At 42.0% G+C, this 27,775-nt stretch overlaps 1 protein-coding gene and 1 long non-coding RNA gene across 7 annotated transcripts in view; one reads left to right on the forward strand and one right to left on the reverse strand.

Annotated features, from left to right (window-relative positions):
• On the forward strand, positions 1-27,319 carry LOC309889936. The gene is made up of 7 exons (XR_014319349.1): positions 1-500; positions 6,343-6,450; positions 11,904-12,223; positions 14,796-14,904; positions 18,108-18,156; positions 19,473-19,648; positions 27,056-27,319. It is a non-coding gene; the product is annotated as an uncharacterized lncRNA (long non-coding RNA).
• The window catches only part of PALM2AKAP2 (PALM2 and AKAP2 fusion), a 263,158-nt gene that overhangs the window by 167,498 nt on the left and 67,885 nt on the right, over positions 1-27,775 (reverse strand). The gene's annotated exons all lie outside the window — the stretch shown is intronic.

Consider the following 27,775-nt stretch of genomic DNA (forward strand, 5'->3'; position numbering starts at 1 on the left):
ACAGTCAGTATAACACCTGCAGCCCAGGGTGAGTTAGGAAAGGGATTACTTTCCTTTTCAGAAGAACCTCTGAAAGCACGCCAGGGTCTACATTTTGATGGTTGGCCCATGAGTGTTTACAGGGATTAGCAGAAAAATTGCACAGGACTGCGCTTCTGAGAGCAAATATCATAGAAGACACCTCAAAACATCTAGCAGTGAGGGTATGCCACAGATGCAATGGATGCCACGACTACATAAAACTACATGAAACCTCCCAGTGATTTCACTTGTGGGAACAACTGCAATGTCAGAAACAGTGGTGCTGAGTGACTGAGTGGGAAGAGGACCAGGTCTGTAACACACCTCTAGAAATGCCTGCTATATAAACAAGGAAAAGAGATTAAAATTTTGTAGGTCTTTCCAAGAGCCTTAACAATTTACAGCAGGGTTTTTTGAGTCTAATAGTGATCTTAAGAATACTGGCCTGAAGAAAATCTCAGCTGAGTCTCAGCAAACCTGTGAGTATTCTTGGCTTTACCCACCACATTCATTTCCTCTTCTCCTTTCTGTGCCCACTATTTTTTTACATCGGCATTTGAACAATGCATTTGCGAAAAGCAAGTTCTTGTAAGGATTGGCAATAATGAGTGTGAGAACACTGTGAAAGTCTGCTCAGATTTACAAAACTGGTAGAATATTTTCATTTGCTTCATCTAAAATTTCACAGCAATATAAGGCCAAGGGGAAAGGTGTCACAGATGCCAATGTTATTTAAAGAGGCTATGTCCCATTTCCAAGTTTGTTGGAGCTACATGCACACACCCTAAGGGGTATATGAAGTTAAGAACTTACCAACCAGTTTCTGGTACCAAGTTCCAAAAGATGCAAATGGGCACCTTCATGGACTTACAAGTAATAGAGGTGCTCTTGAAAATGGGATGCAGAAATTTTATCTCATTCAATTCCCATGCCAACTGGGGTGTAATTATGAACATTTATTGTTTAAAGGGGCTTATCTATGAATTTTTATGGTTGAAGTGATACAGCACTAGATGATGGAGCACTACTGGAAGCCATGAATTCCAACAGGAGAGTTAAACAGGCATTAAAATGAAGATATGTATATATTCCAGTAGTTTGAATAGAAGAACTGATGGACTTGGATATAAGCACATATAGGTGTGTCTGTCTGATTTAAGGCTTAAAAGGGTAATGATGTTAATCTGTAGAAACAGCACAAAAGTAAGACTGTTGTCCCAGTCCTTTGAAATGGGCAGACCAAAAATGAAAGTAAACTGAACTAAATTACCTTAGTAATGCCTTAATTCAAGTAAGGCATAGAAGCTGACAGCAGCAACAATATTCAGTGATGTGGAATGGCATCAGTTACATTACCTATACCACTGAGGGCAGTTGGAAGCAAAGAGCGCTGTGATGACTGGCCAAGGAGCTGGTAGGTTAGTCTCTGAGCACCAGATGGACACCACCAACAGTCTAAATGCTTTCTCCCTCATTTGTAATTGGCCTCAATTGTGGCTGAGCTCCCTGGCTCTGCCTGCAGTTCTCAGCTCTGCTGTTGGCAGCCCCCTTGGCACACACCCTGCAGCCAGCGTGCAAGCTCTCAGTGTGACAGTCCCTTAAGAAACCGTGTCTTTGCTGGTCATGCCCTACTCTAACAACATTTCTCATTAGCAGTGTGAAACACCCACCATACCATTTCTTTCCATCCTGCTTCCCCCCCCCCCCCCCCTTATTTTTTTTTATATTTTTTTTATTTTTCTTTTTATATTCATGTCAGCTGTTGTGATCAGTTGCAAAGGGATATTTTGTGATCTTGGTGCAGAACTGCTGGCATTTGACATCTTAGACTATGTTAACATTGATAAGTAGAAGTCAAGTCATCTAGATATGCAGATTTGTGCTCAAATCAATTGCATCTATAAATCTCCTTAGCTTCTTCCCATGGATTCAACCTAAAACTAAAGGCTATTTTGGCCTTCTGGCTATAGGGGTGCTCTGGTTGCTGCATGACTCCTCCTATGTGGCTTGGACTTGCAGAAGCAAGATCAGAAACTCCTCTTACAGAAATCCTAGTTGCCTGTCTTCTTCCCTGGAATGTCCTCTTTGGGAAGTATCCAGATGTTGAAGCCAAAAAATCATTGAAAAGCCCAATTTCTGTAAAACGAGGGAATCTGGGAACAGCCTAGTGCTGAACTCCAAAGAACTTGTTGTGGATTGGTTTGTAGGACACAAACCATTGTTTGTCCAAGGTGATTTGCCTGCTTCAGGCTAATTTTAAGTGGTATGAGGTTTGAGCCTAAAGATGAGAGGAACATTTTACTTGCCTTGGAAAGTCTAGTCATGCAGCAACCACCAATGTGACTGCACAGCCCAGGAGGTGACTGCTGTCATGCACAGGGCTCAGTGGCAGTGTTAGCACTGATGTCATGTAGGAGGGCTCTTCCTGGCCCTTTGGCACCGTGCTCACAGTATTATTTCTGCCCTTTTTGTGATTTACCAGAGTTAGGGAAGAACATGATAGAAGATATCAAATGCCAGAGGGCACTAAATGAGGTGATGCTGCAGAGATCTAAAACCAAGAAGATGGAGCCAGGCTCTTTTCAGTGGTGCCCTGTCACAGGACAAGAGGCAGTGGGCAAAAAAGATTTTGTCTGAACATCAGGAGGCACTCCTTGCCCTGAGAGGTTGTGGAGTCTCCTTCCTGGGATATATTCAAAAGCTGCCTGGATACAGTCCTGGGCAGCTGCTACGTGTGGCCCTGTTTCACTAGTGGGTCTGGCCTCCAAAGGTCCCCTCCAACCTCAGCCCTTCTCTGATTCTGTGAAGAAAGCTGTGTGTTTATCTGACTACACATTTGCACATCACACACGGGTGCTGATGAGACAGAAAGCTCTGCATTCTGTTTCCAAAGGTGACTAGGCAGACAGCCCTGACACCACTTTCCTGATGGCACAGTTGGCTGGGGCAGAAAGCAAAGGGCTGCTGCAGCTCTTGAGCAAGTCAGTACAACTGCAAATATCCAACACTCAGCCAAAAGGGATGGGGGATGAAGGAGGATGGTTTTCTCCAACAGCAAACCTGCAAGAGCCAGGGAGAGCCATGCTCAGGTTATCAAGCTGGTGCAAATGCCGTAGGCAAACATAGCTGAATTATTTTCCCTCAGAAACATGACTCTTGGTGTCGTGGCTTATCAAAAGAGCCAGCAGGTGACTTGGTACAGCCTGTCTGCTGCTGCTTAATCCTACAGGAAGGAGTGTGAAGCTGTGCTTCACTGCACGCTTGTGGAGGGATGTGGTCATAATGCATCTTGCCTAGCACCTGGTGAGGTGATGCACTCATAAGGCTGGGCCCTTACTCTCTTTCTACAGTCAGGATCTCTTAAACTCTGGCCAGACAGAAGTGCTCTCAAAGCCTGTGTGCAAGGGGGCCACAAAAATATGACATGGAGATGCAACTTTTTAATAATTAATGCTGAACCTCCCACACAGCTCAGGCCTATTTTCTCTTTTCTCATTTCCCCACTGAGCCTCCTCTCTTCCTGTAACAGATACCGTGGTGTTGCACATCACACTGTTTGAAATGCTTGTTTAGCAGGGTTTTGCTGTCTAATAAAAATAACACAACAAATACTCAGATGCTCCAAATATAACTTGGTGGACCTGGGGAGCATGACAGAATGGCCCCAAATGCCAATCTCTGCTCATGCTCCCACAACAGTTTGTACAAAGACACTATTGTCATGAAGGTCACATATGAGCTTCCCTTTCTGCTTCCCATTCCTGATGCCTTTGCAATTGGAAAGGATTGCTCTGTGCAGGCAGCAGCTGCTCCGGAACAGAAACAGGTCTGCCAGAGTGGATCAAGGAGAGGTGGCAAGGTCCAGCTACTCAAAAAGGAAAAAAAAGAAAAAAGAAAAAAAAAAAAAAAGATAATAATAATAAAAAATCCCCACCACTGCAGGAATAAGCAGATTTTATACGGTGGGATTTCTGGGGGCTGAGTTTCTCTGCAGTGTATGGGGCCCTCTAGTGAGTTCGGCCATGATAACAGTTCCTGGGAAGAAGCTCTCTACTTGCACACTTTCCACAAGCCAATTTCACACACCAGCTGCCAGCAAGGTACCCCCACACACTTTAACCATAGTTTCCACTGGAAGCTGAAAGGAGCACAGCCAGAGAGCTGCTGCTTACTTTATGTGGCACTGGATTGCTAGTCCACTAGTCCCTGGAAATTGCTGCAAAGCAAATCACCACGTCCACAATGTCCTGCCAACACACTGTGCCTCTGAGCAGACTGTGTTGCTCTGAAGCCTACAGCCAGTGTCACGATGCCTGGGTGCAGCTAGGTTTGTCCAGCCAGTGATAACATGAGCACAGAAGGGTGTCTGGGCATTCCAGGTGTCAGCAAGTGACTCCTGGCCCTCCAGTGACACTTCCAGCTTTGAACATAGTCACCCGTGTTTCCAAGAAAGTTTGTCTTGCTGCTTTTAGCTGCCTCAGAAAACTGGAAGGGAACCTCACCTGGTCAGTTTAATCTCATTGAATGCTTTGACCTGCCTCACATGTGAAAATTTCATGTCCACCAACCTGGCTCTGGAACAGCAGTAAATCGTGAGCTTGGTAATTGGAATAACAATAAACTGTTTCATGTTCTCCTGAATTGTCATTGAAGCCCTGACCTGCAAACATTAGGATACCAAATTAGCTTTCAGCATGTCGTTATTAGTCCCTGTGAATATGAGAGTCCACATCTGGAAGCATTTGCTAGTTCATTGTCTGTCTGTTTGTTCAGGCTGTGGGCATGAGAGACAAAAAGTAATTAGCTTTACTGCCCTGCAGCCCAGTAAATACAGTATTGTCATTGCTAGTAACAGGTCCCAAGCTCTGTAGCAGCTTTGTGAGGTCCTTAGGACCTGTAGGGCTCTGCCTTTACTCACCCTTTTAGTTTGACTACAGTCTTATGGCATAGTTACAGTTTATAGACAGCAGTGCTAAACTGTTTCTTTTTTTTTTTTTTTTTTTTTTTTTTTTTTTTTTTACAATAATTATTAGTTTATTTTTATTTTCTTTTAATTATTTATAAAAAGACATTTATGACCCCACTATATTAATTTGGTGTAGAGGAAGGCAGGCTTAATGCCACAGCTGGAGCCTGGAAAAAGAGACACAGGATGCTGTGAAGAGTTCGTAGAATCACAGAATCATTAAGGTTGGAAAAGACCTCCAAGATCATCTGGTCCAACCACCCCCCTACCACCAATGTCACCCACTAAATCATGTCCCTAAGCACCACATCCAACCTTTCCTTGAACACCCCCAGGGATGGTGACTCCACCACCTCCCTGGGCAACCCGTCCCAGTGCCTGACTGCTCTTTCTGAGAAGAAATGTCTCCTCATTTCCAACCTGAACCTTCCCTGGTGCAACCTGAGGCCATTCCCTCTAGTCCTATCACTAGTTACCTGGGAGAAGAGGCCGACCCGCAGCTCCCCACACCTTCCTTTCAGGTAGCTGTAGACAGCAATGAGGTCTCCCCTGAGCCTCCTCTTCTCCAGACCAAACACCCCCAGTTCCTCAGCCGCTCCTCACAGGACTTGTGTCCCAGGCCCTTCACCAGTTTCGCAGCCCTGCTCCAGACACGCTCCAGGGCCTCGATGTCCTTCCTGTACTGAGGGGCCCAAAGCTGAGCACAGCACTCGAGGTGCGGCCTCACCAGAGCAGAGCACAGGGGGACGATCCCCTCCCTGCTCCTGCTGGCTGCACTGCTCCTGACACAAGCCAGGATGCCGCTGGCCTTCGTGGCCAGCTGGATGCACTGCTTGCTTGTGTTCAGGTAAGCATCAACACCTCCAGACCCTTTTCCTCTGCACAGCTTTTCCAGGCACTCTGCCCCAAGCCTCTAGCATTCAAGAGGAGGACAGGGCAGGATAAGAGGAGACAGGGCACAGGCTAACCCTGTTACACATATCCAGGAATCCCCATGGATATGTGCAATCTAGTAATGGTCAGACCAAGACATGCACACCTAGATCAGGACAAAACTGTTTTAGGATCAAACAGAAGAACAAAGAACAAGATTTATTTAACAGATATGTTACACTCTCTATTCAGAAAATTTGGATCTGACATGGAATTACAAGCCAGTGAAGATAGACCAAAGCATAAAGGTTAGAAGATCCACAAGTTGCCTCAAGACTTAGGTGGAGGAAGCCATCAACATTTGTATCACATTCTTCCTGACAAAGGGAAGGAAGAAATCCTCAACATCAACATAACATTTGCCCTGGTGAGGAAGGAGCTTGAGACACTAATGACTCACCATAGACTTTATCTCTCTCCAGGGCTGATCCAAAGGGGCTTTGGAAGAGTGACTGCAAGAGCAAAGAAAGGGTTGTGTACTAGGAAGCATAGGCACAGCAGTTTTAAGTATTATCCTGGAGGCTTTTCATGTATGTATGTATGTATGTATGTATTTATTTATTTATTTGTTTATTTTCCCTCACTGTAATAATTAGACTGACATTGAAAATAATTCTGTTGTTAGATGGGTAGGATTTTGATTACCTGGACAATAAGTTCTTGGCTTTGCGTAAATGTGTGCTTCTTTTTCATCATAAAAATTTTTCCCTTTAATAATAATTGTCCCTTTGACCCTTTGTAGATGAAGAACTGAGGTCTATTCTAATTCCCAATTAAGGGCCTTAATCAATGGACTGTCTTTTTTTTTTTTTTTTTTTTTTTTCCAAATTCTAAGTTCTTCAAAACTAATTTATACAAATAAGTCATTTTCTTCATCTTAAACTTATATGGTTACAAAATCCCTGTCCTGAATGCTGCAACAATAAAATGGCATGTGAGTTTAATGTTATTAAATGTGAGAGCAAACATTATTTCACGGCCTTTAATTATTCCATTATTGCATTATTTTGCAGAGAAAGGCCAGACTACGCTGAAATAATTATTCCATTACTTCATTTTTTCACAGGGAGGTTACACTGAAATGTGAGTTTTGAATCAAGTTTATGTCACTAGGTCTAGGTTACTAAACTGGAAGGTTAGGAAATAGATACAGGAGAGTGCTAGTGGAGAGAGAAGAAGGAAATTGGTAGTCGTTGCATAAAAGCAGAAAGCCTTTCCATAGAAAGGCAAAATAAAGCTTTTTACTACAGTTCACTTCAAACACTTGCTTGCTCTTTTTTTTTTTTTCAAATTATACAATGTTTAAGTAGTGTTCTCCTACACTTTTCTTTCTGAAATCACCATCGTTTTGTAGTAAGAGACCTACTTTGAAACAGCAAACCAAAGAGTTGGAACATAACATTTAAACATTTGAAAAAACTCCATACTCTTTTGTCCATTGAATTCCCCAGATGATTTGGTCTACTTGAAATGTCACTTTTCTTTGTATTTATGGAAAACAATTGCTTGGCTTGAACCAAAATTCTAATTTCCTGTTCCTTATAGTGTCCTCAGTCTAGGAGGAGGAATGTTACACAGATGTCAGACCTTCAGATATGCCAACTCATACAAAAAGACAGTATAATTCTTCAGAAGAATATCAGGTGGATACTTCAAAAACCTGGGGAACTATGATAGCATGAGACCAAAAATTTGTTCTCGGATTTTTCATTATTTAGTGAATTACTGTTATATCCTTATAATCATGGTATTATTTGCTATATGAAAGCAAATTTCTATTATCACATCTGAATTAATAAAAAACATCGGTAACACTGCTGTGAAAATCCCAATCTTCTGAGTTACTTCAGTGGAGGACAAACAAATTTTCTTTCTAGACTGATGTGTGGGAACTATGACACGACAGTAGTATACTTTGCATGCAAATAAAATCCAGATCTGTTCTCAAAATTATTTTCTCCTTATTCCATAATTTTTCTCCCAGAAAGCTGTATTGCCTAAAATCCTTCAGGTGATCAGTCAGTCCCTTGAGCAGAAAAAAAAAAGTCCTCTATTCCTGTTAGGAGCCTGAATACCCTAATTCATGATAATAACTGTCTGGAAGTCTGTAGATTACAAGACTAAGTGACACAAATGGACATCAAAATTTGGAAAGGCAGACCTCTTTGGCATTGCTGCTCTAATTTTATACAGAGAAATTTATTTTTATTCTAGGTAGAGCTGTCTTTTCATTATTTTGTTATTCTGTATTCAAAGTAAGATAAATAAATGCAAGCAATCCTATTACCACACCAGAAACAGGGAATGCATAAAACGTTGTCTTTGGGACTATACACTTGCACTATTAACAAATGACTTTTGACACTGATCCATCAGAGGCTTTCTCCCATGGTCCATTGATATATCAGATTTTGCCTGGCAACGAATCAGACTTCATCCTTTAAAACACGGCTAAAAGAGAAAACCCATGGTTTCTTTTTCTGCTAGTTACATTCACCAGACTTTTTGTCCCAAAGTACTCCTTTGTGGGTACTCTGGAAATATGAAAATTGGAATGAATTGATTAACAGATGGCATCTTCTCTAATCTTAGTGAGATACCAGCTGCCATTGTGCATGACTAGGAGAAAAAAGGAGGTGGCTGCAAGTCTTCACCCTAAATCTGCTGTTCAGGTGAAGACCTTCTTTAGGTAGTGGCTCTTCCTCACGGTTTCTGCAAGTTACAAATCCTAAAGTAAGAGATGTTTCCACCAGCTGAGGCATCAGGACAGCCGCACCCAGGGTGGCTTCTCACACACTGCATTTTACTGGAAAATGCAATGGAAACAGCAATCTCTGCATCATATTTCCAGCTGCCTCTTACATTTCTATCATTTATATACAGCCAGACAGACTACATTGTTCCCTCTCACAAGGAGGATGCTGTTAGTAGCTATGACCAAAAGTAGTCACATAGTCCAAAATATGACTCTGAACTTGCCAGCTGGAGATGTCATAATAGGGAAGAAGCTGTTCCAGATGTAGAATCAGCCTTCAGATAAATCCCTATGAGCTGGCAGTCTGTGTTTTAACTCTTCAGTGGTTACAGTCATCTAGGCATCAACTCCCAGGCTGAGGGGAGACCAAGACACTGAAAATGATGAAAAGCAAGCAGAAAGCTCAAGCTAAAGCCTCAGATGGCAAGAAGAAAAATACTAGGGTGACATGAAACCCTACACTACTGCATATTGGGATCATGGGAATCCCTGAAGGATGGGAGGAAATGTTTATTGATGGGAATTTTAAAGGAACATGTTAAATGCAATGAGTTTCCAGAAATGAACCAAAATGAGCTCTGATACCTGCTGAACACTCCTCAGTGTAATGCTTGTTGATATGCTGCACCTTGATTTCCACCAGACTTTTATTTCAAGTTTAGTCACAGTATTTTTAAGAAAGGAAAAAGTCCAGTGTCATTCTGGGTAGCTTATGGGAGGGATCTTGACTCAGCAGATGTCAGTTATTTACTGACTCCTTGTTTCCGTCTTGGTTAGTCAAAAGCACTTTGAGAAACACATTTCACATATGCCTAAGCCTGTCCCTAAGTCCTTCTGGCAGAAACATGTGCTAGAAGCCCTCTCTTGATTGAGGGCCAGGTATAGGAGACCCATGCTGCTGTGACCCCTGCCCATCGACAGGCAGCACAGAATGGCTGCAGAGTACACCACTTCTTCTCAGGGCTGGAGCAGCAGGGCATTTCGGCAAGCCTGGGTGCTCTGTGCCTTGCTCTAGCCAGTTCCCACGCCACACTGACCAATAGGTGACCTGTGTGTCCCACATCCAAAAATAGATGAAATATACAGCCTCTTCCCTTCCAGCTCTGGCTGAGGGTGATGAGGAGATGAAATGCATCTCTGCGTTACATCAGAGCCTGCCCAGGGATGCTTACAAATGATGCAGACAGCTGCTCACTCGGTGGGCCTGGGATCCTGACACAGTTTCATGGAAACTGGGTTATGGAAGACCTAGCATTTTAGTTTATTCTGCATTTTGGATGCTGCAGTCAGGGGATCTTAGCAAAAACAAAACAAGGGAATGTGATGAGCTAGCAGTTAGTGATATTACAATTACATTTATATGGGCAGGCAGATACAGGGTTGGGCTGTTGCTGGCCCTTTCCACATGTCCTCAGAAGGGGCTAGAGTGAGAAAAGCCCTTACTGCATGCAAGAAATGCCCCAGGATTTTGCTCTTCTAAACTTAAAATGAACATCTGATGGGGGCGAGGTGTTCAGGCACAACACTATGGGTAGCAGAAGACAGATATGGATAGCAGATAACATCAGGGTGATGCCTGATCCCTGGAAGTGCTCAAAGCCAGGCTGAAAGGGGCTTTGGGCAGCCTGGTCTGGTGGGAGGTTTCCTTGCCCATGGCAGGGGGTTGGAATTAGATGGGCTTTAAGGTCCCTCCCAACCCAAACCATTCTGTGATTCTAAACCTAGTATGCAGATAGATAAAGGCCTCAAGGGGATGGCAGGAAATTATAATCCAGGAAAAGGTGTTCAGGGACACCATGCTTTCTTACACTGCTTTGCCTCAGGCTTGACAGTGGGGAGAGCTGTTCTCATTTAGCTGAACAGAACCAGATTTTGGGGCAAGACAGAGCACAGGGCACAAGTTGCTGCTCTGCAAATATCAGATGAGAGCTTCTCCTCTGGAGGCAGGAAGCCTTGGGATGCACTAGGACACCACAGTGCTATGGGAGTACAAAATCAGGCATGCCAAAACTGTGTTTGGGGACCTGGAAGGCACCTTAGTGACAGGATGACTACAGGAACAAGGAAGAGGAATGGAGAGGACATTTTCACATCTTACATGCACCACCTCTATAAGGAGAGGAAACAGTACAGCTCAGTGGTGCTGTGGCAACATGCAGAGGCTCTGCTGTCCTATGGGCGCTGGCACTGATCCTGCACAGCCCCTGTGTGTGTTGATTCCTCTTCTGCATGGTGCAGGGATATTCAGCATGGCATACTTGCAGCAGAGAGCAGGCTGGGCTTGAAGGAGGGGAACCGGTGATTTGCCTGCGACAAGATTAGCTCCTACCCATGCCATATAGGTTAGGGAACTAGCTTAGTGAATTTCCTGCTGCCCTGGGTGTTTAACATGCTGTATCAATAACACAGACTGAAAAATGCTCATGGCAACACTGTGTGAAATGGCAGAAATCTGGGAGATATGAAATGAATAGCCACACCAAACTACCAAAGGGAAGTACAATGCTCATAAGACCTATTTGTATGGAGCAACTGCTGAGGCAGAAAATATATCTGTTTAATTCTCCTTGCAGATACATAGTGATAAATAGCTCTTGAGCAGTTATGCAGGGTTTGTGTGTGGTATTAAGCACCTATTTTTTTTCACTCTGGTGATGGTGTTATATCTGCCTGACCATACATTACATTCTTGTCTTTCTTCATATACATATATGCCATTTTGACATTTATGGGGTTAAAAGATGCTAGAAAATGGTGGCATATGGCTGGATATTTCCCTTAGAAGTATTTTTCCTTTGGGAAACATTGACTTAATTAAAAGCAAAATGTTTATGGGAATTTATCCATTTCATCATAATCTGACAGGAGATTATTGCAATATTTTCCTTCTGTGATGCAAAAACATCTGCTTTTTACTTTATCATTTAAACTGTGAATAGATAAAAGTGTTAAGGTCGCAATGTTCATAACAACTCAGTGTTATCAAAATTAATGTTTCTAGTATTACTAATTCCTGTTTCATAACACTATTTATAAGTTTGTTGATCTGTATTTGAGACAAGGTAGAATTTCAAAATCTTGGATTTTATGTAAAATAGAAATTATAAGCTTTGACCCAATCAAGTCATCACTTAATGATACAATTTCATTTATAGTTTCAACTTTTCATCATCCTACCCTCTAGGGTCTGCAGAGTCTAAAATTTATGCCTTCTGTTCCTCCTCACAGATGTCGATTCCAACTCTAATGACAAAGGATGAAAATCCGCAGTCTGTTTCTGGCTAATGAAACAATGTGAAATTATTTGGAGAACAAAACCGGAGCTCTGAATGAGAACCAGCAGATTTATTTATGCCTTCAAATAAGCACTCTGAAATGAGTGACTCCAACATGGAAATATTTTGCCAGTTACCAAGAGGAGGGGAAATGGGAAGAAAATTCCATTACGAATTGAAGCAGCTATCTAAAGAGCTGGCAGGCTGGTAGTTCATCCAGTTCTGTGCTTGGCAGTGCCTGTTTCAAGATATTTCATGGAAATGTACCAAAAAGTAAGGGTTGACTCGTCTCCAGTAAAGTTTCTTCCTTACCTGCAATGCAAGAATCTGGCCTTACCCCCTGCTGCAAAAGCCAGCACATTTTCTCTAGTTTGCTCTGAAAATCCTTGGAGTACCTGTCTCGTATTTTGCATAACATGCCGTGTGGTTAATCACCAAGTGCAACAAGCTGCATGTTTATAATGTAAAAAATTAAGTTTCCTCTGCACCTGCATTTAATTTCCTGGTTCCGATTCCACAGTCTGTCACTTGCTCCTGGTACAGAGCATTTCTTTCTCTCACTTCACTGTTTTGTTTCTGTGTATTTTCAACATTTCCCTCTCTCAGAGAATTGCAGAAGCACAGAACATACTGCAGCTCTCCACCTCACCTCAAGTATCCCTTCAAACTTCTTTCAATCCCATTCCTAAAGTTGCCCAGGAGCAGAAATTGCCCTGTGGCACTTGGCAGCCTCCTCTGTGGCTTCACTGTGCTTGCTCTAGGGAGAGGTTAGATTTTTCTGTTGTCCAGTCCTCTGACACTTTAAACCAATTTCTCTTGTCTTTGGAATTTATTTACTTCATCTCTATAGCTGTTTTTAAGCTATTTGCAAACATTATAATATCTCTGTTCAGATTCCTTTTCCCTAAATAGTGTTTACTTATTGCTTGCAGGTTGTGAAATCCTGTGATCACCGGCCAGGAGCAAGGTTTGGGTGGGGGCTGGACACAAGCATTTGGCTGCAGTTGCGTGGTAGAAAGGGTATGGACAGTCTTCAGTGCCTGCTCTTGATTATGGCACCTCTGACCTCATCTCAGAGAGCCAAAATGATGGAGACTCTATGGCCTCCCCAGCACTTTACCATCCGTGTTGTTGGTTGGATTTCTGTGATGAATTTACACAGAAACTTTAATCTCAGTAGTTGTCATCTTTTATGACACAAACAGAAAGAAGACACTTCTCCTTTCCTTTGCTATAGCCTATGAAGCATGTAGGGCCCTGCTCCCTGCGTTAGACTGAGCAGTCTCTCCTTCAGATCATGTACCTCAACAACTTCCATTTTCTCGTCTTGATTTTCTGGCAGTCCATGTTGTACTTTCAGAACAGCACTCCAATTACAAGTTAATCCAGCTGAGGCTTTATTAGTGATAAGCAGAGGAGGTTTCTTTTCTGTCTCATTACCTACATGCCAGAGTGTCTTTACAGCATAAAATCCTTGACTCACATCCAGCTTCTTACTTGCCTTAATTCCCACATCCTTTGCAGAGAACTGGGCTGACAGCCACAGCCCAGCCTGCCTTTGCACAGTTGACTATGCCTAAAAGTAAAATTTTGTGCTTGTCTTTCATTGTGTTTTTAAAACCACCTGAATTTTTACTGTCATGCTGTTCCTCACTGCAGGCCATAAAGTTTGACGTTGTCTTCCAGTTTAATGAATATATCCTCAACTCATATACTTTCTCATTACCCAAGGTGTTAATGAGAAGATTAAATAGTTTTAGACCCAACAAAGATCCAATAAAGCCTCTTCCTTCTGTTCTGAGTCAGTGGATTCCTGCCAGTATTGTATCTGCCTTGCAGAAGTTTCATCCAAACCATATTTCTGTTGCTTGATTGCAGAAGTATCAAAGTCTCCTTATTGTCGATATAATTGGCATCCTCAACCTACCCAAAGCCATCAGGACTGCTTTCTGCCTGTCAAGAAAACCTGTGTATTTAGACAGGCCTTATTTTGTTATACTAAGATTGCTTATTATTCACTGTATGTCCTTCTGCATATTGAATAGTTCTCCAAGGATTGAAGCTCAGTTGCTTTCTCTGGTATTCCTTCACTCCTCTTTTCCCTGCCCCTCTGCCAAAATTGAGCATGACAGTTGCTCTTCCTATGAGCATCCCTTTTAAAGATCTCAGAGAGAACAACTGGCCTCAGCCACACTCAGATGATCAGAAAACCATTAATTTTGCTAAGTATTCTCCAGCTTGTTTCACCTAATTCTGCTCTAGATACATACCTTGTCTATCTGTATTTGCCACCTGATTGCTACAAACCTTTTCAGTGAGGACTGGAGCACTAAAAAAGGCATTCATTGCAATGTCATCTATTATTTTTCCACTCTGTGGAACAGGAAGTCAACATTTTCCTTTGCTTTTTCTCTACCAGTAATGCTGCCACAGAATCATTTCCTATTATATTTCAGGACACATTATGCCTCTGCCTTTTTGATCTTGTCCTCATATGCTTGTGCTACTCTATTCATGTTATGCTTAGCAACCTGATCCATTTTCCATTTTCTGTGAACTCTCTTCTTTGCTTAAAGCCAATGAAGAACCAATAATTTAGCACAGCAAGTCTCCTACTGCACCTCTTACCTTCCCTCTAGGCCAGTTTCTGCTTTTGTGGTCTTTAACTCTAAATAACTCCTACAAAGCCCTCTATCCATCAGAGCTTTCAGTTACAATTTCTGTTGAGCTTCCTGAAATCTGCCTACCCCAAATACATTAATTTTAGTTTGCTCTTGCCTTCAGAAGCCACAAACGTGGTAATTTCATGGCCATGCTAGAGGCTCTCTAACCTTTTTGTTTTCAGGTCTTGCCATGGTCTAACCACTCTGCTGCACAGTTCCTGAATTACCCCTTTCTTCACAGTTAGCTGAAGGGATGAATTCACATTTCCCAAATTTGTTTCCCTGTGCAAGGTGAGGTTTAAATGAATGTAACTTTATTATTATCATTAATTAGCTAAGTTTTTAAATAACTTGCTGTTCTTATAAAGTGGTTTCTCTGCTGGACATGTCAGGGGATTTTACTAGATAGATGAATTCAAGACTGACAAGTAAGTCTCAGAATCTTTTCCAGTAAAATTACGGTATCTTACAAGCTTTTGGTTAGGAGGAAATTAAAATGCAAAAGCTATTCTTTCCTCAGTCAAACCAAGGCTTCTTTTTAGATAAGCAAACAGTGAAGCTACAAGAATGCTAATCAGTTTGGGACATGAAGAACAAAGAATTTCTCTCTCTCCTGAAAATCTACCCTCTCACTTAATTAAAAAATAGTCTCCTGTGGAGGATAATGAGGGAAAAAAGGCGAGTGGGGAACAGAATTAGTAAGAGCTGGAGAAGCATGTGCCACAACGGAAGGTTTATTTTTGACTTTTTCTGACTCCTTCTGGAGGTCTGGGGCTGGGCAGGAGTGTGCAGTGTGGACTCACCCTCCCGGCACTCCCTGTTTAGGGAGGTAAGGTCAACCCTGCCAGCGCCCTGGGGAGAAGAGGGTGAGTGGGACAGGGGACGGGGGACACCACACCGCTAAAGGATGGGAAGAGAGGGTTTCACTGGAGCAATGCCGCATTCTTGGTCAGAGATAACAGGTGAAAAAGGAGCACCATGACCCCTGTACTGCTGATAGACCCAAACCTTACTAGAATCTGAGAGAAGTCTGCAAAAACACATCTGCTTCCCATAAGCCCCTGGAATTGCAGTGTTGAGGAGGCTATCAAACTAAAAAATAAAGCGATGAAATAAAATAGAAACTAGAAGCTTGGCAGGACAGGAAAGATGGAGATGAAGAGCAATTAAGAGAGAGAGCTGTGGGAGCTGTTAAAGACAGGACAGCTTTAATAACCCTGAGAGCTATAAATCCTTATGATTCACCTTATCAACCAATCCACCCAACTGCAGCAAAAGAGAATGCCTTCCTCTCATATCCTGGCTGGTGGGGAGAGGGGAGTGAGAATGACTATTTTATTTCCTAAGGAAGAACTGGTGCATGCTCCAGTGGCTGTTTCAGACATCTCACAAGCAGTACCCACTGCACAAATCAGCATCAGTGCAGATAACAACAACAGAACAGCTACATAAGGATAAAAACAAAACCAAAAACAAACAGAAAAAGCAAAGGGAGCTGCTGGAGCACTTTGGGTGATTATGAAGGCGATGCTTTGTCACTTCACCTTGGTTTTCCTTGGGATGCTCTCTTGTCTGCATGCACAGGCTTATCAGTTCTTTATTAAAGGTAAATTTTCATCCAGAAAAAATGGCCCTTGCTCTCCAGGAAAAAAAAAAAAAAAAAAAAAAAAAAAAAAAAAAAAAAAAAGAAGGAGAGAGAGAGAGAGAGAAAATGGAATTTTCAGCACTTTCATTATGCAAAACCCTTCAGAAGAGTCTCATAAAAAAACATGACTCAGCATCCCTGGGGCAAATGGACATATTACCACATTTTGTACACTCTGGGCTATTTCTCAGCTACCTTTTCTCCCACAGTAGACAAAAAAACACTATTATTTGTTTCAAAGATGCTTTCCTGCGAAGGGATGAAAATCCTTCAAAGAATTACATAGAATTGGATCATGCCCAAAATACATGCATACAGATGAAAATAATAATTCTTTCCGAAATGTGTAGCCCTACAAATCATTCTCAGTATGCAGAACAGCAGGAACTTTTTGCCAGTAAATCTGAAAACTGAAAATTTAGGTAAAACCAAGATGTTCCATGGCCTGTTAGACCATCTACCTACTAGCAGAAAAAGCCTCCCTTATGAAAAATGTCAGACTCACCCAGCATATATTTGCATAAGGGTTAATTTGCCATGAATACCTAGGGGCAAAATTGGTTTTCTATTGACTACTACATTGCCTAAGAATCTCCTTACAATATTCTTATTCTTGTGCCTATACGTACGTATTTTCATGCATGAAATAGCTTAAGATCTCCACAGTATGTATGAATCCATTAATGACAAAACTTTTAATTAAGAGTATTTGTATTTAGAAAAAGGGCTAAAAAGCCCAAGTATTACTCATTCTCAGCCTTGTTTATGCATATTCATTTAGGTTAGGTATATATCCAACATAATGACAAGCAGTTCAGCCAGGGATTACTAATCACAATCCATCTCTTTCCTAATGCAACACAGTTTTTTACTGTTTGTTTCTTTTATTGCACTGAATCCTTTTCAGCTCAGCAGAACTAAAAGCAAAGATGAATGTAGAAAGTGTCACCTTTCAGAAATGCTGGGTCATTACATTAGGTTTTTCAAATGTCTTCTCCTCCGGGAGATGAGGTGGCTCAGCAGGGACTGCTAGGATGGAAACGTATCAATGCATTCCTCATCTTATTAAAGATGCCAGTATGATCCTCGCAGTCTGTACTGATGCAATAAGAGCTAAGACAAGTCATTTAATGAAGCTGTGAAATGATTAAATACCACAGCTCATAATCAGATAAGACATTTCCAGGATAGATAATTTTGCAGTCACCCCCTACAGACACTGCAGATGACAAAATAAGTACCAGAAATAAGGAAGTAATATCAGACACAGAACTTTGCTTCAGGCTTTTTGTTTCACATCCATTCCCGTATGAAGTTGTTTTTGATCTGGTAGTCTTCCAAAAGAAGAGCTGTATAATCTTGTTTGCAATGAGGCAAGTCTAGAAGGCCAGTGAACTCAGGACTAAGTTGGGAAAACCCAACAGTCTCCCCTGTACCATGCAAAATAACCTGGTGGCAAAAGGAGGTCCAGTGGTGTTTGCTGAGGACTGCTCAAGCACCAACGAGACACCTGTAGGAACCGTTGTTTGGGTTAAAAGTCTTTATTTGCCCCATGACATATTTAAGCAGGTGATTTCACTACCCAGGAACCACCGTGCACATTACTGTCCTCCGCTTGCATTTGAAGGAGAAAAGGTGCATATTCTGTTCTCCTTTCTTCTCTGAAATGTTTCATGAATGAAATGACTGACCCAAAATGCTGTGTAACAACAGTCTTCAAAAAAAAAAAAGGAAAATAAAAAGGTGTGTAGTAACCTGCATTTCAGGCAAGAGAGTTGCCTCATCCCTGGGGCACCATGAGCCAAGACATCGGGATGTGGCTCAGTTGTATGTTTCTCTTTGCTTGCAGAGATCAAAGCATTTGTCAACTATATTTCCAGCCCCAAGAGAGCAAAAAGGTGAGAAATGGGTAAAGGAAAGGAAGAAATGGGTAAAGGGAAGCAATTTCTCATTTTTTAGTTTAATTCTGATTTTCTTTCTTTCTTGTACTCACTACAATAATAATTTTTGTCTTTCAGGTTGTATTTCATGTCTGTCTTTTCTGTTGAGAAAATGGCAGTGATGAGAGTAAACCCTGTTCTGTGCATGGGGAATTTAAGGCAGCTCTTTTTGGGTGGACATAGGTCTAGTTTGTAGTCTATTTTCTGTCCACACTCTGTGAGCTTTAACTAAAAGACATTTAATAAACTGATGGCCTCACAGCAGCATCTCTACATTACTCCTGGGGTTTGCACTGCCTTAGGTGGTGTAATTTTGTCCATACCACACCTGTTAATTGACATTCTCTGGGTAGAAAAAATATAGTACAAGGATTAAGGAAGAAAGAAAAAAAACAACACACAAAACAAAACAAAACAAAACAAAAAAACCACACACACACACACACACACACAAAAAAACTCATTAAGTAAAGCCAAGCTCTCACACCCTGGTGTAAAGCAGACTTCCTATTACAGGAACCCATTTAAATTGCATCCTTTCAGAAGATTTATAGCATTTCCAGAGGTCACTGTCTGGGACAAGTGGGGTGCTTTACCTGACACTTGATACTACACAACCATGACTTTTCCTGACAGCATCAACAGGAAACAGGGTGATTGTTCTGTGACACAGGGTACAGATTCAGGGTGATTGATGCACTGCATTTGTCAAGCCGATGTACGTGGCAAGAGCAGAGAATTATATGGTTTTCTCATCTGTAGGGTTGTGTCCTGAAATTTCTTGTCTGAAAGATGATACAAGAGTGTTGGACATTGTTGCCTGCCTGAAAAACTTCTTAATGTTATCCATGGCCTTAAAACTGAATTTTCAGTGATCACACATGTCATGTAACAAGCTACTACTGACTTAATGGGTACTCACAGACTTTGGCAGAGACATGACAAAATATGCCTAAATGAAAGTGTATTTTTTGTGCATGAGGAAAACAGCTGAGGACGACCACGTTCCCACAGTGACCCACTTGTAGACACCACAGCTCTCCCCTCAGAGTGATCCCAATCAGATAACAAGGGCTCAAAGGTATGGGAGTTCCTGTTGTGTGTTTTGCAATACAAACATGGCACAGGTGGAGTGGATGGTCTACTGTTTTCTCCTGATATGAGCTTCCCTGAAGTCATAATGCTACTTCGATGGTTTTATTTTTTTTTAATTAAATATAACATAATATGATTTAATTTTACCTTGTTTCATATATTTATGTATGTCTTAGCAGGAAATCCAGCAGCAGCAAAGCTGAAATGTCAGTGTAACAGATATGAACCATCTCCCCTGAGTCGGCAATGGTATCTTCATCTCCTGGGTGTAACCAGTAGACAGTGGACTTGGTTGTCTTCATAGCACCACACCAATGGCTAGCCCCACACAAGCCATCTGCAACAGCATTTGGAGGTGACCCAGGTTCTCTGGTTTCCTGACCTGAAAGGCTTAGTTAAAAATTGCTTTCTCTTGTCACTTATTTGACTAGCATGCTATATGCTCCACACACATACACTCTAATCTTACCTATCACCAGTAACCCAGCTTTACTGCTAATATCTGTTATTTTGTGGCAGTTTAGATTCTGTAGGAAAGTTCCTTTTCCCAAATGGGCATTCCATGGAGGAAACACCCTTTAAATAACCCAGCTGTAACTCCATCATTTACAGCATTTTCTCTGGGCTACCATCACAGATGACAGGGTCTGTCCTGGAGTTGCCTTGTCTCTCAAATACCTGTTTTCAGAGAATGTGCATTTCTCCCTGTATTAGAGAGCTATGTTAAGATTTGATTCCACCACTTATGGACTTGACTTCTTATCTGCAGGGGGGTCACTCAAAATTAGAAAACCTATGCTATAGTCCATGCCTTTGGAACCCAGTTCCTTTTCTAGAGATTGCTTGCCCTGCTGGCTTACATTATCAGGTCAGTCCAGCAAAGAACATCTACTATGTGCTGTGCCTGGTGGAGTGATGGGCTGGTCTGTGTTGTTTCCAATGTGAAGTAGGATTCCTGGATCACTGCATACACTGAGCAAGAGGACACAAGGGAGAGCAGGGGCAAATGCAGCCACAAAAATCAATGTTTAATTTATTTCCACAAAAAAACTGTGAAATGCCATTGCCATTTTCCGCGATCCTGTCCAAAAGTACCATGGATTTAGTATGCTGCAGATTTTTCTCCTTCACAAAAATGACTAAAAGAAGTTATTTCAGACATAAATAAAACAAGCCCAGTTATTAATGGGTAAGCATAAAAAAAAAAATGCCAGCACATTAAAGAGATGAAAGAATCATTTGGGAATTTGGGAGCTGGACTTTGACAGCTGAATTAAAAAATAAAATGCCCCCAGGAATTATCAACAAAAGCTACCCATTTAATTACACAGCTGTGTCACTCCATAGGCCTGAGGCACCTCAAACCAACCCTTCAGCACCAGCAGCAGCACGATCTCAGCACAGATGGATGTGCTCTGCCCACCTAGAGCCTGCACAGCTTGAGTCCTGATGAATCACACTGCAGCAACCAGGACTCCAGCACAGGTTAGGCAGATGTGTGTACAGAAGGTCATATAATGGCTGGGAAGACCATGCTGCAGCTTGTGCCTGTCCTGCACCAGGTACCTGCTACAACTAGGGGGATGAAGCCAGCCCTCTGGTTTGGATGTAATCATGCTGCAGCATCAGAGTCTGCACTGGTTCCAGCACTAGGCAAGGTACTGGTAAGATACCTGAGCTAGCTTAGACACCACCAGCAGCCATAAGTGTGCAGGGTCAACTAAGTGAATATTTACAGAGCTGTTCCAGTCTGAGCTCCACCCTGCTGCAGCTGCAGTGCCATCAGCACCCAGGTTTAGAGCTACCTGGAGGATTTTGTAATTCATCACCAGCAGAGCCTGCATCCAGCAGAAGCTGCTGAACATTTTAACCATGCATAGCCGTGTCATTTCTATATTAGAGAATTAAAGCAGGAGTTTCATCTGATAATTTTTTCATACCACCCAAATACTACACTACTTTTCTGCTTTCAGATCATGCTTCTTTGAGACCCAAGAAAGGTGTGACTTTCAGGAGAAAGACCTACTGTCAGCAGTAAGCCACAGTCCAGTCACAGTGTGAATCACTCTGTTCTGCTAAAGGCTGTTCTTTTTGCTTTCTCTAGCAGTACTGTCCACTTGTGTTAATAAGCATCTTGTCTTGTCATTGTCAAACAAGAGAAGAAACTGAAGAATTCTGAAGAACCAAAGTTCATTTCGGATAACCAAGTGACACTAGTGACTATTTTTAAACACTTCCAATTTCAATATGTTTTTCAGTACAGAGCTGGTTATAAGGGGTTATAATAACCTCTGCCTGTAGAGCTCATTCCTTTTAAGGGTCACTACTTTTTGCTGGTAAAAAATAAATTTGCTGGTAAAAATAAATCCACAAAGGGAAGCTTTTCTCATGCAGTTGTATTAGTAAAAATGTTTTAGTACAGAGTAGACATAATTTAACTATCTTCAATATGAAGGACTGAATACTTTTTACTGGACTTGTGACAAAGGGAACATGGTATTGTTCTACCAGGACTTCTAGATCAGTTACAATCTACAGTATATTTCACAGTCCTTTGAAATTTCTGTCTCACCACCTCTGCAGTTATTCAGACTCAGCTTCATCTTTTTCAGTGTATTTTTTCCTTAGCAGGTGTTTTATTTTTTACCTTACCAACCTTTTCAGGACTTTGTTACTATGTTGAGGTGCATCTCTCTTGATGCAGACTGACAGCTATGAAGGAGGTAGAGCAGATTGCTATTCAAGCCCAGGCAATCTCATGTCAGTGACACCTGGGGTATGCCAAACCCTTGTCCACTGATTCTTCTACATGAGTAGTATCCCGCTAGGCTCATTTCAGTATACTTCTCTTCCACTGACTCATAGCTATGGCTCCTTTTGTATCAGATGGTCTTCATCAGCTGAAAGACTTGTAAGGAGAAACACGGACATTGTCCAAATCTGACTCCAACGTCTTTTAAATTGACTTTCACCTCCCACTCCACATTTTCTTTGTAGCCTATTAATGACAGTTTAAGGTCATAAGCCACTCCAGTTGCTTGACCTTGATGACCAAACTTTACAACATTTAAATTGTTTTAATTGCAGCTCAGAGTGCCAGTTACATAGGAGTCAGTTGCAAAGCTAAGCTTTATCTGGCCTTGCACACATTTTTTATATTGTTGTTTTTTTTTCAAAATATTTTTTTCCTACTGTTTGGCAGTACACCTGACATCCTTGTCAAGTTCTCTCCCGCCTATGGCAACAGGTCTCAGTAGGTGCCATACAAGTCTGACTTTGACATTGTTTTTATCCATGTACGTTTCCTTTTTAATTCGTCGCACTTTTTTTCACTTATTATTTCCTCAGTCTCTCTCAGGCACTTCATCTATTTCATTGTCACTGTGCACATTTGTCACAGCAAATCAGTTTTCTAATATGAGTTCTTGTAGCAATCTGGTGCACAGATGTGATTCCCAAGTGCCTTGCAGTGCAGAGGCATGTATCACTTCATCCTAAAAAGCCCATGCGTGTACATGGCTATGAGCATGCTTCACATTTGTAACATGCTGATCTGAGTGTCCTTCATTGTCAGTCTGACCATATCGCTTGTGCATTAAATTCTTGGAGAGCTACAAACGTTTTTCCAACATGCACTTTCCTATAGTGAGAAGGTGACACGGGTGCCAGCAGACTACTGTCCACTGCTGAATGTGGCTGAAAAACCCTCCTTGGGGCTTTTCCTTTTTCTTCAATTGCAACTTCTCAGTAAAATCGCTAACAGCTGTCCCTTTCTTAGCAGTCAGGACTCCTGATTACACATCCAGTCTTTGTCTTCTGCCAACCACCAACTGGGATTTGCATTTTTTTTTTTCCCTGAGAATTCACATACTGCAGTGGTTTAAAAAAACAACACAGGGAAGGTGACGTGCGTTTCAAACTGCGGATTTTAAAAACGAGAGGCTAGGACATGCGATGCCCACTGGGTGGCTCCAGACACTGAATCTTGCTCCTTCTATAGCTACCCCTGTCTACACAGAGCCACCCCAGGTCTCTGGAAATGCATGGAAGTGCTGACTGTTAGCATGGATTACGGGGCAGGGCCTCTGCTATACAAACACGTAATGCACCGGATAGATAAATTATTAATGGCTATTAATGACTGTTTGCATCACAGCAGTGCCCAGTGGCCCTGTGTAGCATACCTGTGCAGAAAGGAGCATTAGGGCCTCAACTCCACCCATTGCACTTGAAGCACTTAACTGAGACACCCATCCTCAAAGGAAATAAATGGACTTACACAGGCTGTGCAGGTGATGTTCTTTATCTCATTGACAGCACAGGGAGACGATGGTCTAAATGGAGATTCTTATTTAAACTCCTGCAGTTATACAGGATGAGTCTGTGCCTTTGGGAGAAGGGAGTTACTAAGGAGCAAAGCCATAGTAGTGTTTTACTCAGCTCTGTGAGCATGTACATGCTGTATGTCCTGGTCTTGCCATACACAGCACCTAAAGAGAGGTTTGGCAGAGCAGGGTAAAGGCCTTTCATTGAAGCTGAGCACAGACTAAATAGTCACTGTGAAACACCAACATAGAAAACTCACCTGGATCTGTTATCTAGCTCAGTGCCTTCTCTTTGCAAACAATTCTGCAGGTTTCTCATCTGTTTCAAAATTGTTCAAGTGTATGTCACCCACTTGTGAACATGTCTTTCTGATACAGAATTTCCTTGATTATCTGTTTATTTATTTAATTATTTATTTTATTTCCAGCCACCAAATGCCACAACGATTTCCAACTAATTGTCTGTAAGGAGTTGTTGAGCAAGGCCCTGCACACAAGCCAACTAGTCCAGGATTCAAGCCAAGCCATGTCTAGGAATGATAAGCCTAACTCTAACAAGGAAAGGAATGTAAACTAGTCCTTTTTGTTTTACTCAATGAAATGATCTGATTTGGCCTGTGATAAAGATTTAATTCAGATGTAATGAAGTCAACAATTTCTACTCTTAATGCTATCCCATGATTTACTGCTTCAGGAAACCCCTGTCAGTTCTACTAGGCTTAAAAGAAGTGAGAAAATCTTAGATGGCTTTGCACACAGAAGGGATGTGGTGATCCAGTATGTATGGTAAATAAATGAAGAGATTTCCCCATATTGCAAACAGCATCACACAGACACTCATGTAAATCTTTTAGCCTTGAAATGTTACAATTGAGGAGTGCTTGAAGTTTTGCACTTGATGTGTCTACTGGTGGGTCTCATCTAGTATGGCAACAGAAAGCTGGACTTGGGCAACCTGTAGCTTCCACATTACTGCATGACTGCTATGACCAAAATTGCCCTTTTCTTGTTGGATCTGGTCAAAAGATTAGGATATGAGGGAAAAGCATGGAGCTGGGACAGGAGAGGGTCAGGCTACGTGTTAGGAAAAGGTTCTTCACGGGGAGGGTGGTCAGGCGCTGGGACAGTGGTCATGGCACTGAGCCTTCCAGAGTTCAAGAAGTGTTTGGGCAGTGCTGTCAGACAAAGGGTCTGGGTTTTGGGTGGTCCTGTGTGGAGCCAGGAGCTGACCTCGAGGATCCATGCGGGTCCAACTTGGGATACTCAGTAATGCTATGATTCTAAGAGATTGTAACTGCCCTTTTCACTAAAAAACTTGTCCTTAAAAACTTATTCTGTCCAGAACAGATTTTTAACCTAAGTGTGCCTTCCTTCTTGAGGAACATGTCTCTTAATCTATAGCATACTGACATGGACGAAGTATCAGAGGCACTAGAGGTAGAAATTCATTAATATATAATGGTTACTGGTGGAGGTCTGGAATTTCTTATACTTTTTTTTTTTTTTTTCCTTTTTTCCTGCCAGATTAGGCAAGTGGGTCTCTTTATGCAGGTCCATATGTGGTAGACACATTTGAAGAGATCAGACATAGCTGGAGTGGAGGGAGTCTGTGCTCATACTGAACAGTCAATCTTTTTGTCCTTTTTATTAGATGCATAGGCATCGCTAAACAATTACAGATTTGCAATGCCTAGGAGTAGTGGAAAATCCGTAAATTTGTATTCAGATCACCATCACTTAAGTAACTCTGCTTTTTTAAGTATGGGTTGAGTTTCAAAACCAAAGCAATAAGCTGTGCTACTCTCTTCCTTCCTTCCTTCCTTCCTTCCTTCCTTCCTTCCTTCCTTCCTTCCTTCCTTCCTTCCTTCCTTCCTTCCTTCCTTCCTTCCTTTCTCTCTTTCTCTCTTTCTCTCTTTCTCTCTTTCTCTCTTTCTCTCTTTCTCTCTTTCTCTCTTTCTCTCTTTCTCTCTCTCTTTCTCTCTCTCTTTCTCTCTCTTTCTTTCTCTTTCTTTCTTTCTTTCTTTCTTTCTTTCTTTCTTTCTTTCTTTCTTTCTTTCTTTCTTTCTTTCTTTCTTTCTTTCTTTCTTTCTTTCTTTCTTTCTTTCTTTCTTTCTTTCTTTCTTTCTTTCTTTCTTTCTTTCTTTCTTTCTTTCTTTCTTTCTTTCTTTCTTTCTCTTTTTCTTCTAGTGCCACATCTGAATATATTCTACCATATGTAAAAACCTCAAACCCATTTCCACCCAGCAACTCTTAGCCCATTTCTCTTCTGAGATCATCTTGCAAGTCCAAAGGATTTCTCTAATCACACCACAGAGTGGGTTACTTTGGAAATCTGAGACTTCCTGTTGTTGAAGCTTTTATCCTGGTTTTGTTTTGTTCTCTGTTTTCCTAAGAAATGTATCACATGTGAAAAGCACCCCAGCAAAAGCTCTGTGGGAGGGGAAGGATGTGATGTTTTGGAAACCAAAGTCCCTAGGGGCTGCTGAAACTGAAATCCGTGCAACTTCAGCAGATGAACCCTGACATTGATAAGTCTTAGTGGAGAACCAGACAGAGGTTCTGGGGGCAAACAGCTGCTGCTGTGCTGAAAGTTTGATCTTCCCTCATAAGGAGAGCAGAATCTGTAGAGACTGCTTGGGAAGATGGGACATTTTTGTTATTTTGCTTTTGGAGAGCTCTCCAGTGCAACTGTTCAAACAGGCAATATGCAGAGGTAGACCAAAGTCTGTCTACAAGCTGCATCTGGCACTTTAGGTAAAACCCCAAAATGCTGATTAAACAATGTCCCCTCTACACCTGATCTTTTTTCTCCAGCTGTTATTAATGCGGCAGTTGCAAAACACTCATGCTTTTGTGGGCCATGCACTTGGAAGACAAGTGGCTGTCTGCACTAACACACACTTATGGCAACTCTTCATATCTCTCTGGAGGCTGACTGCAAGGAAATTGATGAGAACTTTATAACAGGAGCATTATGACAATGCCACCTCATGTCCTGGTTTGCACCTTGTGCTCCGTGGGAGGTCTAATCAGCTGGTTCTGACATCAGACAATCCCTCATTTGAAGGTGTTCACTCACATCTGTCTGACACATGTTCTCTCTGTCATGCAAAGACTATTAGTGCCAGTTGCAAGAAAGACAGAATTATAGTCAGAGATCTCAGCCTGAGACATGCTTAGCTTTTATCCTGGGAAAAAGAAGCAGGAAATAAAACTCTGACATCAGAAAGAAATGAAACAGTGGATATCAGGACAGAAATTGGTAAAGGTACAGCAGCTGTGATTAGCTCAACTGAGCCCTTTGCCTGTATGTGCTGGACACTGCAATAAGAAGAGAAGTTAGCGTAGACCCCAGCTAACACCACAGATCTGTGATGCACTCATAGTTTGTTAATAAGATAGTGCATTAATAAAATATTGTTTTCTGCTGTTTACAGATCAGCTCAATGAGCATCTTCTTCTCACGACCGAGCCCAGCCTCTCAGAGAATACCCAGATTTGAGCCTTTACCTGGAAAGATTCCAGCACACTAATGTAATGAGACAATAATCCTGCCAGCTTTGGAGAATTTTCAGTCCCATTTGGATCTGCATCTACCTTGATTTGGACTTCTGTCTAGCAGCTGTTTATTAGGAAAAATCTAACACAATAAAATGACACAGACTTCAGTAGTCAAAGCAACTTTTGGTCAATAGATGATTGTCATCTCTCTTCCTCCTGCAGAGCTCATCTTCCATCTGCGAGCTGACAGGGAGCCTCTGTGTTGGTCCATCAGGTTAAGTGCTTGTCTTGGCTGGAGGCTCTACTTGTCCCACGGTCCCTCCCACAGGCATCGTTCAGTTCAAGAGATCTTTGAAACACTTCCCAAACTTTTTTAAGTATAGATCCAAGCAGCGTGGCAGCACTGGGACATGAGATGCCGGGCAGGAAGGAGTTTCTGCATGTATGCACCACCCGCCCACATCAGCAAGGCACCAGCAAACAGCAAATACACTTTTGTCCCAAGTGTACCAATGGTCCAAAACACAGATCTGCCCCTGCTGTCATCAGCACCAGGGCTTTTCCTCCACACAGTGCAAGGACTTTTCCTCCTTGCACTGAAGCAAAGTCTTCTCCTGGAGGTGAAACAACCACAGCTCACCACCAGTATGGGCATG

This window comes from Aythya marila, assembly GCF_965140915.1.
Source record: "Aythya marila genome assembly, chromosome: Z".
Lineage (NCBI taxonomy): Eukaryota > Metazoa > Chordata > Aves > Anseriformes > Anatidae > Aythya > Aythya marila.